The following is a 14353-nucleotide window of genomic DNA, read 5'->3' as shown; positions in this document are numbered from 1 at the left end:
CACCACCTGCCCCCCATCTGTATTGGTCTACCACTGTGGTGAACACCTGCAGAGAGGCAGGCACCTCTGCATCTGTTAGCACTCTGCTGCAGAACAAAACCTCTGAGAAATGTGGGATTATGTAAATAAATCAATCTATGACTCATTGGGGTTCCTAAAAGAGATAGGGAGAATGAAAGCAACTTGGAAAACATATTTCAGGATATCAACCATGAAAAATTCCCCAACCTAACTAGAGAGGCCAACATTCAAATGCAAGAAATGCAGAGAACCCCAGTAAGATACTCCTCAAGATCCTCCCCAAGACACATAATCATCAGATGTCTCCAAGTTCAAAATGAAAGAAAAAATGTTAAAGGCAGCAAGAGACAAAGGTCAGGTAACCTATAAATGGAAGCCCATCAGACTAGAAGAAGCTCTATCAAGCTGAAACTCTACAAGCCAGAAGATATTGGGGACCAATATTCAATATTCTTGAAGTCAAGAAATTTCAACCCACAATTTCATATCTGGCGAAACTAAGCTTCATAAGCAAAGCAGAAATAAGATTCTTTTCAGACAAGCAAATGCTGGGGGAATTTGTTACTACCAGACCTGACTTACAAGAGCTCCTGAAGGAAGCAATAAATATCAAAAAGACCATTACCAGCCACTCCATAAACACAATAAAGTACACAGACCAGTGACACTATAAAGCAACCACATAAACAAGGCTTCAAGATAACCAACTAATATCATGATGAGATGATCAAATCCACATATATCAGTACTAATCTTGAATGTAAATTGGCTAAATGTCCCAGTTAAAAGGCCTAGAGTTACACGCTGGATAAAGAACCAAGACCCATGGGTAAGCTGCCTTTGAGAGACCCATCTCACATACAATTACACCCATAGGCTCAAATTAAGGCATGGAGAAAATCTACCAAGCAAATGGAAAACCAAAAATGCAAAGGCTGCAATCCTAATTTCATACAAAACAGATTTAAACCAACAAAGATAAGACAAGGGCATTACATAGTGATAAAGGGTTCAATTAAACAAGAAGATCTAATTATGTTAAATATATATGCACCCAACACAGGAGCACCTAGATTCATATAGCAAGTTCTTAGAGACTTTCAAGGAGACCTAGACTCCCACACAAGAATAGTAGGAAACTCCACTACCCCACTGACAGTATCAGACAGATCATTGAGGCAGAATATTAACAAAGATATTCAGGAGCTGAACTCAGTACTGGATCAAATGGACCTGATAGACTCCACCCAGAAAAAAACAGAATATACATCCTACTCATTGCCACATGGCACACACTCTAAAATTGATCATATAATCAGAAGGAAAATTCTCTTCAGCAAATGCAAAAGAACTGAAATCATAACCACCACTCTCTCACACCACACAGCGATAAAATTAGATACCAAGATTAAGAAAATCACTCAAAACAATAAAATTACATGGAAATTGTTATAACCTGCTTCTGAAGGACTTCTGAGTAAATAATAAAATTAAGGCAGAAACCAAGAAGTTCCTTGAAGCTAATGAGAACAAAGATACAACATATCAGAATCTCTGGGACACAGCTAAAGCAGTGTTAAGAGGGAAATTTAAAGCCCTAAACGCCTGCATCAAAAAAGAATTAATCCCAGCACTTTGGGAGGCCAAGGCAGGCGGATCACAAGGTCAAGAGATTGAGACCATCCTGGCCAACGTGGTGAAACCCCGTCTCTACTAACAATACAAAAATTAGCTGGGCATGGTGGTGAATGCCTGTAGTCCCAGCTACTCGGGAGGCTGAGGCAGGAGAATCACTTGAAACTGGGAGGTGGAAGTTGCAGTAAGCCGAGATTGTGCCACTGCACTCCAGCCTGACAACAGAGCAAGACTCCATCAAAAAAAGAAAAAAAAAATAGAAAGATCTCAAGTTAACAACCTAAGATCATAACTAAAAGAACTAGAGAAGCAAGAGCAAACTAACCCCAAAGCTATTAATAGGAGAAGACAAGAAATAACCAAAATCAGAGCTGAACTGAAACAGATTGAGACATGAAAATCAATTTAAGTGATCAATGAATACAAAAGGTAGTTTTTTGAAAAAATTAATAAAATAGAATGCTATCTAGGCTAATAAAGAAGAAAAGAGAGAGGATTCAAGTAAACACAATCAGAAATGACAAGGGGGATATTACAACTGACCTCACAGAAATACAAATAACCATCAGATAATATTATAAACACCTCTATGTACATAAACTAGAAATCTAAAAGAAATGAATAAATTCCTGGATACACACATCCTCCCAAAACTGAACTAGGAAAAAATTAAATCCCTGAACAGACCAATAATGAGCTTTGACATTGAGGCAGTAATAAATAGCGTACCAACCAAAAAACAAAGCCCAGGACCAGATGGATTCACAGCTGAATTCTACCAAATATACAAAGAGCTTATACCATTCCTACTGAAACTACTCCAAAAAAATTGAGGAGGGGCTCCTCCTTAACTCATTTTATGAGGCCAGCATCATCCTGATACCAAAACCTGGCAGAAATACCACAAAAAAAATAAAACTTCAGGCCAATATCCTTGATGAACATCCATGCAACAATCCATAACAAAATACTGGCCAACTAAATCCAGCCACACCTCAAAAAGTTTATCCAACACAATCAAGTAGGCTTCATCTACTGTATGCAAGTTCAATACACACCAATCAATAAATATGATTTATCACATAAACAAAACTAAAGACACAAAAAACACCACCACACAATTATCTCAATAGAAGCTAAAAATGCTTTTGATAAAATTCAACATCTCTTCATGTTAAAACCTCTCAATAAACTAAGTATTGAAGGAACATATCTCAAAATAATATGAGCCATCTATGTCAAATCCACAGCCAACATTATACTGAATGGGCAAAAGCTGGAAGCATTCTGCTTGAAAACTTTCACAAGAAAAGGATGCCCTCTCTCACCACTCCTATGCAACATAGTATTAGAAGTCCTGACAAGAGCAATCAGGCAAGAGAAAGAAATAAAGACATCCAAATAGGAAGAGAGGCAGTCAAACTATTTCTGTTTCTGTTTGCAGACAACATGATTCTATATATAGAAAACCCCATAGTTTCAGCCCAAAACCTTCTAAAGCTGATAAACAACTTTAGCAAAGTCTCAGGATACAAAATTAATGTGCGAAAATTACTAGCATTCCTATACACCAACAAGAGTCAAGCCAAAAGCCAAATCAGGAAGTCAATCTCATTCACAATTGCTACCAAAAAATACCTAGGCATACAGGTAACTAGGAAGGTGAAAGATCTCTATAAGGAGAATTACAAAACACTGCTCAAAGAAATCAGAGATGACACAAACAAATGGAGAAACGTTCCATGTTCATGGATAGGAAGAATCAATATGGTAAAATGACCATATTGCCCAAAGCAATTTATACATTCAATGCTGTTCCTATAAGCCCAAATAGCCAAGGCAATCCTATGCAAAAAGAACAAAGCTGGATGCATCACACTACCTGACTTCAAACTATATGACAGGGCTACAGTAACAAAAACAGCATGGTACTGGCATAATACCAGACACACAGAAGAATGGAACAGAATAGAGAACCCCAGAAATGAGGCCACACAGCTACAACTATCTGATCTTTGACAAATCTGACAAAAACAAGCAATGGAGAAAGGACTCCCCATTCAATAAATGGTATGGGGATAACTGGCTAGCCATATGCAGAAGACTGAAACTGGACCCCTTCCTTTCATCATATAGAAAAGTTAACTCAAGATGAATTAAAGACTTAAATGTAAAACCCAAAACTATATAAAGCCTGGAAGACAACCTAGGCAGTACCATTCGAGACATAGGCACAACCAAAGATTTCATGACGAAGATACCAAAAACAATTGCAACAAAAGCAAAAATTGACAAGCGGGATCTAATTAAACTAAAGAGTTTCTGTATAGCAAAAGAAAGTATCAACAGAAACAACATACAACCCACAGAATGGGAGACAATTTTTGCAAACTATGCAGATGACAAAGGTCTAATATCCGGAATCTATAAGGAACTTAAACAACTTTATAAGAAAAAAAGACCATTAAAAAGTGGGCAAAGGATATGAACAGACATTTTTCAAAAGAAGACATGCATGTGGCCAACAAGCATATATAAAAAAAGCTCAACATCACTGATTATTAGATAAATGCAAATTAAAATCACAATGAGATACCAGCTCATACCAGTCAGAATGGTTATTATTAAAAAGCCAAAAAGTAACAGATGCTGGTGAGGTTGTGGAGAAAAAGAAACACTCATACACTGTTAGTGTGAGTGTAAATTAGTTCAACCATTGTGGAAGACAGTGTAGTGATTCCTCAAAGACCTAAAGACAGAAATACCATTTGACCCAGCAATCTCATCACTGGGTATATACTCAAAGAAATATAAATCATTCTATTATAAAGACACATGTGTGAGTATGTTTATTGCAGCACTATACGCAATAGCAAAGACATGGAATCAACCTAAATGCCCATCAACAATAGACTGGATAAAGAAAATGCACATATACACCATTGACTACTATGCAGCCATAAATAGAATGAGATCACATCCTTTTCAGAAACACAGACAGAGCTGGAGGTCATTATCCTTAGCAAACTAATGCAGGAACAGAAAACCAAATACTGCATGTTCTCACTTACAAGTGGGAACTAAATGGTGGGAACACATGGACACATAAAAAGGAACAACACAGACTGGGGCCTATCAGAGGGTGGAAGTTTGGAGAAGTGAGAGGATCATGAAAAATAACTAATGGGTACTAGGCTTAATACCTGGGAGATGTAATAATCTGTACAACAAACCCCCATGACACAACTTTACCTATGTAGCAAACCTGGATGTGTACCCCTGAACTTAAAATAAAAATTCAAAAAAAAACTTAAAGGGGCACAAGGAGATAGAACACAACTCTCCACTCACTGAGTATGGGCTTTGGTAAGTGACTTTCTTTCAAAGAAACTTTACACTGGAGAAACGACACACACTACCTTGGCCAGGTGATAAAAGTTAACATCATCATTGGTAAGTCATGTTGAAGTACGTACCCTTGCTAGCATGCTGAGAAGGGCACTTCACCTCTGAAGTCATTCTCTCAAAACCCTTGTCTAACCATGAGAAAAACATCAGTCAAACTCCAATTGAGGAACCTTTTACGAAATACTTGACCAGCCCTCCTCAAAAATGTCAAGGTCATAAAAAAAAAAAAACAACAAGGAAAGTCTGAGAAATTGTCATGGATCAGAAGAGGCTAAGGAGGCATGATAACTACATTTAAGATGGTATCCTGGATGGGATCCTAGAACCGAGAAGGAACTCTCGGTTAAAAATAGCAAAACCTGATAAACTGTGAAATTTAACTAATTATAATATACCAATGTTGATTCCCTAGCTATGACAAATGTATCCCGAAATGTGAGATGTTAACAAAAGAGAAAACTGGTTGATGCAGTATATAGGGGCTCTGTAATATCCTTACAACTTTTCCTAAAATTTAAATCTAGTCTAAAATATAGCATCTGTTAAAAAGTTAAAAGCGGTAGAGATTATATAATTGCCCACATGTGCACAAAATATCTGTGGAAGGATAGGCAATAAACTAGTTATTTCAGTTGCCTACCAAAAAATCAGTCATATTTCCCCTTCCAGCAGGAAAAATAAAATATAACAACATGGAAATATTTAAACTTTCCATAAGAGAAATCTAAGACTTTTGCTCAATAGTGCCATTTACACACAGGAATGGAAGATTTTTGTGAACTCTGATAATTTATCTTTATTTCTACTTTTAAATTGGGTTTTGTGACTATTGCTATCTCATGATGAAGTAAATGACAAGGTGGGATATAGTTAAGTAAAACCATGTAGTTTTTCCTCTGCCTTCTTTGATATAGCTCATTGAAATTGATTCTAAGTTCATTAACTACATAATAACATCAAGAATTTCCAAAAGTTTACAAAAATGAAGAGAAATAAAAGCTAATATAAAATTAATATTATAGTAATTTATATTAATTTTCTATTTTAATTTATATCAATGTATTAATTTATCTTTCTCCAAGGAAAACAAGGAACTAACATGTATAAAGCAGATATCATGTGCAAAACATTTGCAATACATTTTCTCAATTCTTGGCACAATACAGGTGAGATTATTCTGGTTTAACAAATGAAAAAGTGAGATTTTAAAAACTTTTTCAAGTAATCTTTCTATGTTATATAGATAATGAATAGCAGAGCCAGAACTTGACAGAATTTTGCTTAATTCAAGATACAGACTTTCCCATCACACTATACTACCTTCAAGAATATTAACCCTGGGAGGTAGTCAAAAGGTTTTCAAGGTTAACTGTTGTTATGTTTTGATTTATTTTGATTTATTTTATAGGTTACAAAGCACAATAGTGGGTAAAAGCTTTTTCTAGACCCCAAAATGCCAAGGTTAATAGATAGCTTCTTCTCTATTGGTTTCAGTTGCATTAATGTGTTAACTTCAGCAGGTTCACTAAATATCCTCAAGTTCCCATGTTAGCATTTGCTAAGTAATGTGTTCAACTCAAAAGTCCCGATATGGGTCCTCTGGTGCAATTTTCTCATTGATCATTTTTTCTAAAAATAAAATAATGAGATCTCATGGCATTGATATGCATTACTAAGGCAAAGAAAATGTAATTTGCTTTAGGATTTTCTTTTTTTTTTAATTATACTTTAAGTTTTAGGGTACATGTGCACATTGTGCAGGTTAGTTACATATGTATACATGTGCCATGCTGGTGCGCTGCACCCACTAACTTGTCATCTAGCATTAGGTATATCTCCCAATGCTATCCCTCCCCCCTCCCCCCACCCCACCACAGTCCCCAGAGTGTGATATTCCCCTTCCTGTGTCCATGTGATCTCATTGTTCAATTCCCACCTATGAGTGAGAATATGCGGTGTTTGGTTTTTTGTTCTTGCGATAGTTTACTGAGAATGATGATTTCCAATTTCATCCATGTCCCTACAAAGGACATGAACTCATCATTTTTATGGCTGCATAGTATTCCATGGTGTATGTGTGCCACATTTTCTTAATGCAGTCTATCATTGTTGGACATTTGGGTTGGTTCCAAGTCTTTGCTATTGTGAATAATGCCGCAATAAACATATGTGTGCATGTATCTTTATAGCAGCATGATTTATAGTCCTTTGGGTATATACCCAGTAATGAGATAGTAATGGGATTTTCAAAAGACCAACTGAGAAACTCAAAATGACTCCTCTGAGTCTCTCACACATCCATTCTTTCTTCCATTCATTTGTTTACATACTAAACAAAACTTATTGAGCACATCCTGCATACCTGGCACTATTTCTTCTAGACATACAAATAAATGAGACAAATAAAATTTCTATACCTATAGAACTTATATTTTAGGAGATCAGAAGGTGGGGAAGACTGAAGGTGGGGTATTTACTCACCAGCTTCCTCCCCACAGGGATTGTGTGTTGGCTATGTCCCTCCAAGTCGATTGCTCCTTCAGGTGGCCCTCTCTACATAACTACTCTCTCTTGATGCTAGAGCTTACAGCTATTAACTTGTTACATAGCTGAGGGTACTGCGATACCCTTTATGAGTTATTTTAATTTTGCCCATACCTTTATTAAACTCACCTTATGACCCTGTTGGAGTGTACCGTGTATTTCCCACCCAAGCCTTGATACACACAGCCTAATACCCTGTCTATGGCTATCTTAGAGCTTTTGATTCCTGTATTTTTCCAAACTCTGCCTTCTCTGCTTTCTGCCAACACTTCCAAAAATTTAAATGCGGAAGATAGAGGTATGCTAATTATAAGTGTTACATCTTCAGAAAAAGAGATAAAGAACTTGAAAGTGAGGACAAAAGGAGAGCAGTTAACCAAATGATATAATAAAAAGGAGTCAAAGAAACAAGGGAGTTATGGCACTGATATGAAACAGGCTCTCCTGGTTTACTGGTCCCTTCCCAGGGGCCTTCCCAGGGGATAGTCATATTGTAAACCTGTATCTCTCTCTTTATCTCTCTCCCTCCCTCTGTGTGTGTGTGTGTGTGTGTGTGTGTGTGTGTGTGTCCCTCCTCTTATGTTTGGCCCTGTCTTCTCTGAAAAGCTCTGGCATTTTCTTTTACAACTGTCATAAAGCTGCCTAAATCTGTCAAGCATGTGTCTGCTCTTCCATGCCGTTCCGTCACTTCGTCTTAGGTCACATGCCACTCAAAACAGTGATAATAGTTTAACAGAAGAATGCTTGCTAGTAAATGTACACAGAATAACAAAATTAGAAAAATCACCATTTTCTAATCCCAATGTACTATTTGATTTAAACGAGGGCAGTCAATGGATACAAAAAGCATTGGTAAAATGTTGTTAAGGAAAAAGAGATTCACAAATTTCAATGCATTACACAATGGATTATCTAAAATTTATAAAGGAAAAGATATACTTTTACAATTGGGACTTCTGAGAGTCACCACCTTAAATGAGTGATCAAAATTATCATTACTAATAAAGGAACAATCTGATATTATATGTCTCAAATGTGACGTGCTTTGAAATAGAGATAATCACCTACCAAGCACTCTTGTCAAATTGTTTAACTTGTATCTTACCAAACTCTAGACCTATCTTCCCATTTCCAAGAAAGATAAAGGATAGAAAACAATTTAGTCAACGTAGAAGACAATCAGACGAAAGGACATTTTACAAGACAGCTGATCAAACTCTTTAAATAGTTAGTCAGAAAAATAATATGAGAGGATTATTCTATATTAAAAGAAAGTTACATATATATAACACAATCAAATGTGTGCACCTCAATTGAGTCCTATATTTTTTAAAAAGTATCTATAAAAGACATCTGGTAATATCTGGATAAATTTTAAATATTGGCTGGATGATATTATATAATCGTTTTTATTTTCTTAAGTGTTATAATAATATGGTTCTATAACAGGTTGTCATTATTCCTAGGAAATACATAGTAAAGTACTTTAATTTGAAAAATCCCAAAGTCTGGAACTTACTTCAAATGGTTCTGGGCTATACATCCAGAAGGGCGCGGGGGAAGCATGCATAAAAGTAAAAATATATATATTTTAAAATCTGTATGAATGGCATATGGATATCTAATGTTCATGATACAAATATGTTAAGTATCAGTAATCATAGGACACTGTATAAAGATATTTCTTTGAGTGTATTTTCTGGAACACCAGTTGTGTGATATGTCAGGAAAAAAAATAATTCCATGGTCAGATATGTTTATGGAAACTGCACAGTAAATTCCTCTTGCAGAAATTCACAATTGTACATTAATGATAATAGTGCATGCATTAATTTCTAAATGCTTCATAAAACTGTGTGAGGTAACCCAGATTACAGTTCTAGAAATTAAAGCACATAAAGGTTAAGCCATGTATCCAAGGTTCAAGATCACACAGCTCATAATGGAGTTAAGATGGGAACCGAGGCAGTCTGGTTCAGGAGCCACAGCTATATGCTGCAACAGACGTTCAGAGAAGCTCTGCACTAAAGAAGCTTGCTTAACTCATAAAATACCCAGTACTTCTCATCCTTAATATTTCTATACTTTTTCTGTATAATACTCTTCAGCTTCCTTTAATATCTGAGAAACTGGTTTATGTCCTGCTTTCAAGGATCATAGAGTTGGGCTTGGAGGTAAGACTTAATATACATGTAGCAGCAAACAATAAAACAACACCAACTTAATTGATTAATTGTATATAACAATCCACAGAGGGTTAGTTATTTAAAGAAAGATCAATCTCCACCTCTTAAACTAGAAAGCTATCTTAGACAGTCTTAATAACCAAGGAAAAAGAAGACATAATTCAAGAAACATGATTTAAAAACTGACTTTTGAATTACGGTATAAAAAAAGATGGGTTTTACTCTGTAAACTTTTCCTCAGAATTTAAGGCTCTACTTATTATTGGTTTCAGCTTGATTTTTAGCAATTTGAATAACTAACCAAGTACAGTTTTTTTTTTAGAGAGGTAAATACAAATATATCAAGATGATAAAGAAGACCATTAGATACCCTTCATTAACCAAGAAGAAAGTTTCTTACCTCATCAGCAGCCTTACCATCTACTTTACAGGTATGCTTGCCAAGATTGAAGACCAAATATTCTTTTCAGGCTTAAAATTGCACTGCAAAGAAATGATGAAGAACACTCTTTTCATATATATAAATGTACACTAAAACAAAAATGAGAAAAATGCCATATCTAGAATTTATGTAGAACTATTTGCCTGTTCAAAATACTCACATGTGTATTAGATCATTATGCTAAAACTGGCAGATCAAAGGAAACCATGAGCAGCAACATTAGAAATATATCCTCAGCTGCAGAGAACCATGTGTTAGTAGGAACACTCACATCACCAACGAATTTTTAAAGCATTATGTTCCAGAAACCTCATAGGAAGAAGCCTATAATAATTTAAAACCGTAAGTCTCTAACAAAGATTTCTTTCCAGATCGTGAAGCATTCCAAAATTGCTTACCTACTTTTCGATTGGCCTTGAAGTGGGGTTGTGAGCTGTGATATTAAGTTTTCCATTAAATATTGTTCTCAGAAATTAGTTCTAAATTATATATTGAGTCTCTCTCCTTATTTTGATGCCATTCTGCTTCCAGGCCATAGTGTAAGCCTCTTTCTTTATATAATGCTTTCTATTTTCCCTACAGATAAGTTTCTGATACCAGGGATACCTAGGCAAGATTAATATGACTTTCCTACTTAATATAAATCTTTTGATTTGCTGCTGAATGAACTATTCTTCAGGATTGCTATCTAACTTCAAGAAATAATGCTGTTTATCATCTGGTCCTGAAAGCAGTCGACCACATCTGGATATTTTCGCACTTTGAATTCAGAAACCATGAAATATAAATGTGCTACTATCAGCAGTGAGCAGAAATCAAATGAATAATGTTGGTTAGACAACCGAAGTGGTTTACATTTCCTTTATATTCCTGATATTTTAGTTAAATAGAAAAGACTATTAATGTTATAGGCAGGGATATTTTTGGCAATCAGACTTCAAGCCGAATAAACTCAGGAAACATAATTAAGGATTTCTAATATTTCATGTTTTTTCTTTTCCCCGCAGGGTTTTTGGACCAGAATGGCAGCTACTCTGTGTGACACTACAGCAAAACGTAAGGCAGTTGTCAAATGTTCATCACCCACATATATCCCTGGATATGAAATTGAAGTCAAATTTTATGAGACTGTCACCTGACAGGATTTAGGCATTTTTGTTTACTTTTCCCATCTTGTATTGTCTATAATAGGATATATGGAAGACTGTCTATAAGCAAATTTATGATGGAGGCATTATTTTGCTCCACTAACAACTCATTAAACTTAGCAATTTTTGGCAAAAAGCAACATGTGGATAAGAAGTAATTAGACCATTTTGCTTATTCAGGCTATAGACTGTTTCTGAATGCAGTTCTGAGAAAGGATGTTAAAAGTGATTTCATATATTCATTCTTTCTTTCATTTATTTCAAGAAGTGCCTACCCCTGATATAGGTTCTAAAACTTTTCCATCTAAGTGCTTGCCATCATGAGCTACATTATGAATCATAAGGAAGGAAGGCAATCACTAGTACACAAATTTGCAATAACAGCAGCTTCATTGTAACAAGCTTTATAATCTAATGAGAGTGCTTTCGAGGACTGTGCCAATTCAATGTATAATTTAGTCACTCAAAAATACTAAATGAGTATCTTCCATGTGCCAAATACTGTTCTAGACTCCAGGGAATAGAAATGTCTATGACACAGACATGAATATCTAATCCACCCTTATAGAACTTACACTCTGGAGCAGAAACCAACAATAAGGTTTTTTTGTTTTGTTTTTAGATAATAGTAAGTGCAAAAGAGAAAAATGAGCAAGGGAATGAGATATAGTGTCAGTAGGGAGCAATTTTAGTTAGAGTGGCCAGGGAAGCCTCATTGCAAACATGACATGGGAGTAAAGACCAATCACATCAATGTTGATCTTCATAAGTTATGGCCCTGGAACATGAGAGACAGAAAGGCAGAGATAAGCAAAGTAACTTTAGAAAGTTTCCTACCAAAATGTCACCTTACCCCTGGAAAGAGACCTGTAATGCTGTTTGCATTTTAGCCTTTTAATGTAAGGTTTTATAGTGTAGACACGTAAATATATTCTAATGTAAGCAGTGTTAGTTTCCCCTTCTCTCTCTGTAAAGAATGGTTTTCTCTCAGGGAACCATATGTGATTTGGACCAGGAGCACCGGAAGCAAACCTGGGCTGCTTCCCAGCTCAGTAGAAACAGACCTACAGGAGACCATCTCCAAATAGTCACAGTGATATGAAAAATCTGGACCTTATCAAATAGATTTTTTACCTGAAGCTAAAAAATTCTAAAACCTCACTAACTGAAACTTTTAGAAAACTTCTAGGGTTATGCTGTTCAAACTAATCCTGAAGTCAGGTTCAGTACACCACCTTTGTCCTAATAATTCTTTCTATAATTGACATATGGTTCCTGTTCTCTTTTAAGGCACCTTTCCATTGCCCTCAAGTTGCTTTTCTTAAAGAAGTAAACTCACTCATCATCCAGGATGCTGTCCATTGTTTACCTAGGCCCTTGGGCTTTTCTCTTGCAGAGGCAGAGGAGTGAGTGTTGTCTTCAACTGACATAATAATTGCTTAAACAGAGGAGTGGAACCTTCTAAAGTCTTCAAATCCCACCCCCACCCCCAAACACACACATATACTCCTTGTGATACTATAGGATAGCATAAAATAGAAATTAGAAAATCTACTTAATATCTAACGATGCAACCTAATTGTAGAGACACAGCAGCAGAGCCAGTGGAGACAGTGGGATAGTTTGTCCTGACTACCCATTGAACTCCAGTCTGACCAAATGACCTTCTAAAGTTAATAAGAGCACATACCACTCTCTCACTGCTCAATTTTATAAATCATTTCCTGAATTACTCTTGCATTTGGGAAACTCCTGAAATCTTGCTTTATCTTCCCTTTTCAAGCCTGTAATCGTATTTTACATCTGATATGGCTTCTCTGACCCATAATTCTTAGAAAGGATCAGCACTTGCCTACAGATGCAATTGCTCTTTCTGCTCCTTTGAATTTCCATTTTTCTTTCTTTTTTTTTTTTTTTTTGAGATGGAGTCTCGCACTGTCGCCCAGGCTGGAGTGCAGTGGTGCGATCTCGGCTCACTGCACGCTCCCCCTCCCGGGTTCACGCCATTCTCCTGCCTCAGCCTCCCGAGAAGCTGGGACTATAGGCACCCACCACCACGCCTGGCTAATTTTTTTTGTATTTTTAGTAGAGACGGGGTTTCACTGTGTCAGCCAGGATGGTCTCGATCTGCTGACCTCGTGATCCTCCTGCCTCGGCCTCCCAAAGTGCTGGAATTACAGGCGTGAGCCCCTGCGCCCGGCCGAATTTCCATTTTTCTTAACAAAAATTAACCATCGTCCATTGTCTATCATTCATTTATTCAACAAGTAAGAATTGAGTGCTTACTGTTAGGTTTTGAAGGGAAGACGAGGGTTAAAGAAAGACACAGAGAGGGGGCAGCTCAAACAGCAACACAGGTATATTGCAGACACCTGCGGAAGTTGGGGGCCAACTAACTTATGGCCAGACAGAGCTCACCGCCGCTTACAGGCTGGGGTACTTAATGGGTCTGAGCGGCAGAGATCTGGGCCATATAGCTGGCTGCCCGGCAGGATATTCATAAGATGTTCCCATGATGAGGCAGTTCTGGCTCTTATTCCTCCAGAACGTGGTGTTTCTTTGTACTTTCTCCCAACAGAATATGATAGGGATGTTTCTTTAGTTGAGCCTTTGCCGGGTAGGGTATGATAAGAATGTTTCTTCCGTTGGGCCTTTGTCTGCCTTGTGGTCAGGTGGGTAGGCAAGATGTTTCTCACAGCCTGAATCTTGGTGAAATGTTTCACTTTGGCCAAGGTCTGCAAAATAGCGGGGGGGGGGGGGGTGGCGGGGGGGGGGCGCTTACAAAATGTTACAGTTTGGAGTAACATTCTTGCCTCCTACTTTACTATAAAAGAAAGATGGGAGTTGTTAATTATCTGGCTGCTTTCTGCTGAATAGGGGCACTGTAGTCAGGGTTTGGGTTTTGAAGTAGTGAGTGTCGTCTTCAGAGTTGTTTTCCTGGAGGCGCTGATACCGGACTTGGTGGAGAA

The 14353-nt window shown here is 37.0% G+C and overlaps 1 long non-coding RNA gene across 1 annotated transcript; it reads right to left on the bottom strand.

The window, feature by feature from the left end:
• Positions 1-6435: 6435 nt before the first annotated feature.
• LOC107967352 (uncharacterized) lies at positions 6436-12780 on the bottom strand. The gene is made up of 4 exons (XR_001707694.1): positions 12724-12780; positions 10195-10277; positions 9128-9138; positions 6436-6693 (listed from the first exon to the last, which is right to left on the bottom strand). It is a non-coding gene; the product is annotated as an uncharacterized LOC107967352 (long non-coding RNA).
• Positions 12781-14353: the final 1573 nt, after the last annotated feature.

Source organism: Pan troglodytes, chromosome 9 (assembly GCF_028858775.2).
Source record: "Pan troglodytes isolate AG18354 chromosome 9, NHGRI_mPanTro3-v2.0_pri, whole genome shotgun sequence".
In the NCBI taxonomy this organism is placed as follows: domain Eukaryota; kingdom Metazoa; phylum Chordata; class Mammalia; order Primates; family Hominidae; genus Pan; species Pan troglodytes.
The sequence above is the reverse complement of the archived record's forward strand: the minus strand, read 5'-3'. Positions and strand labels throughout refer to the sequence as shown.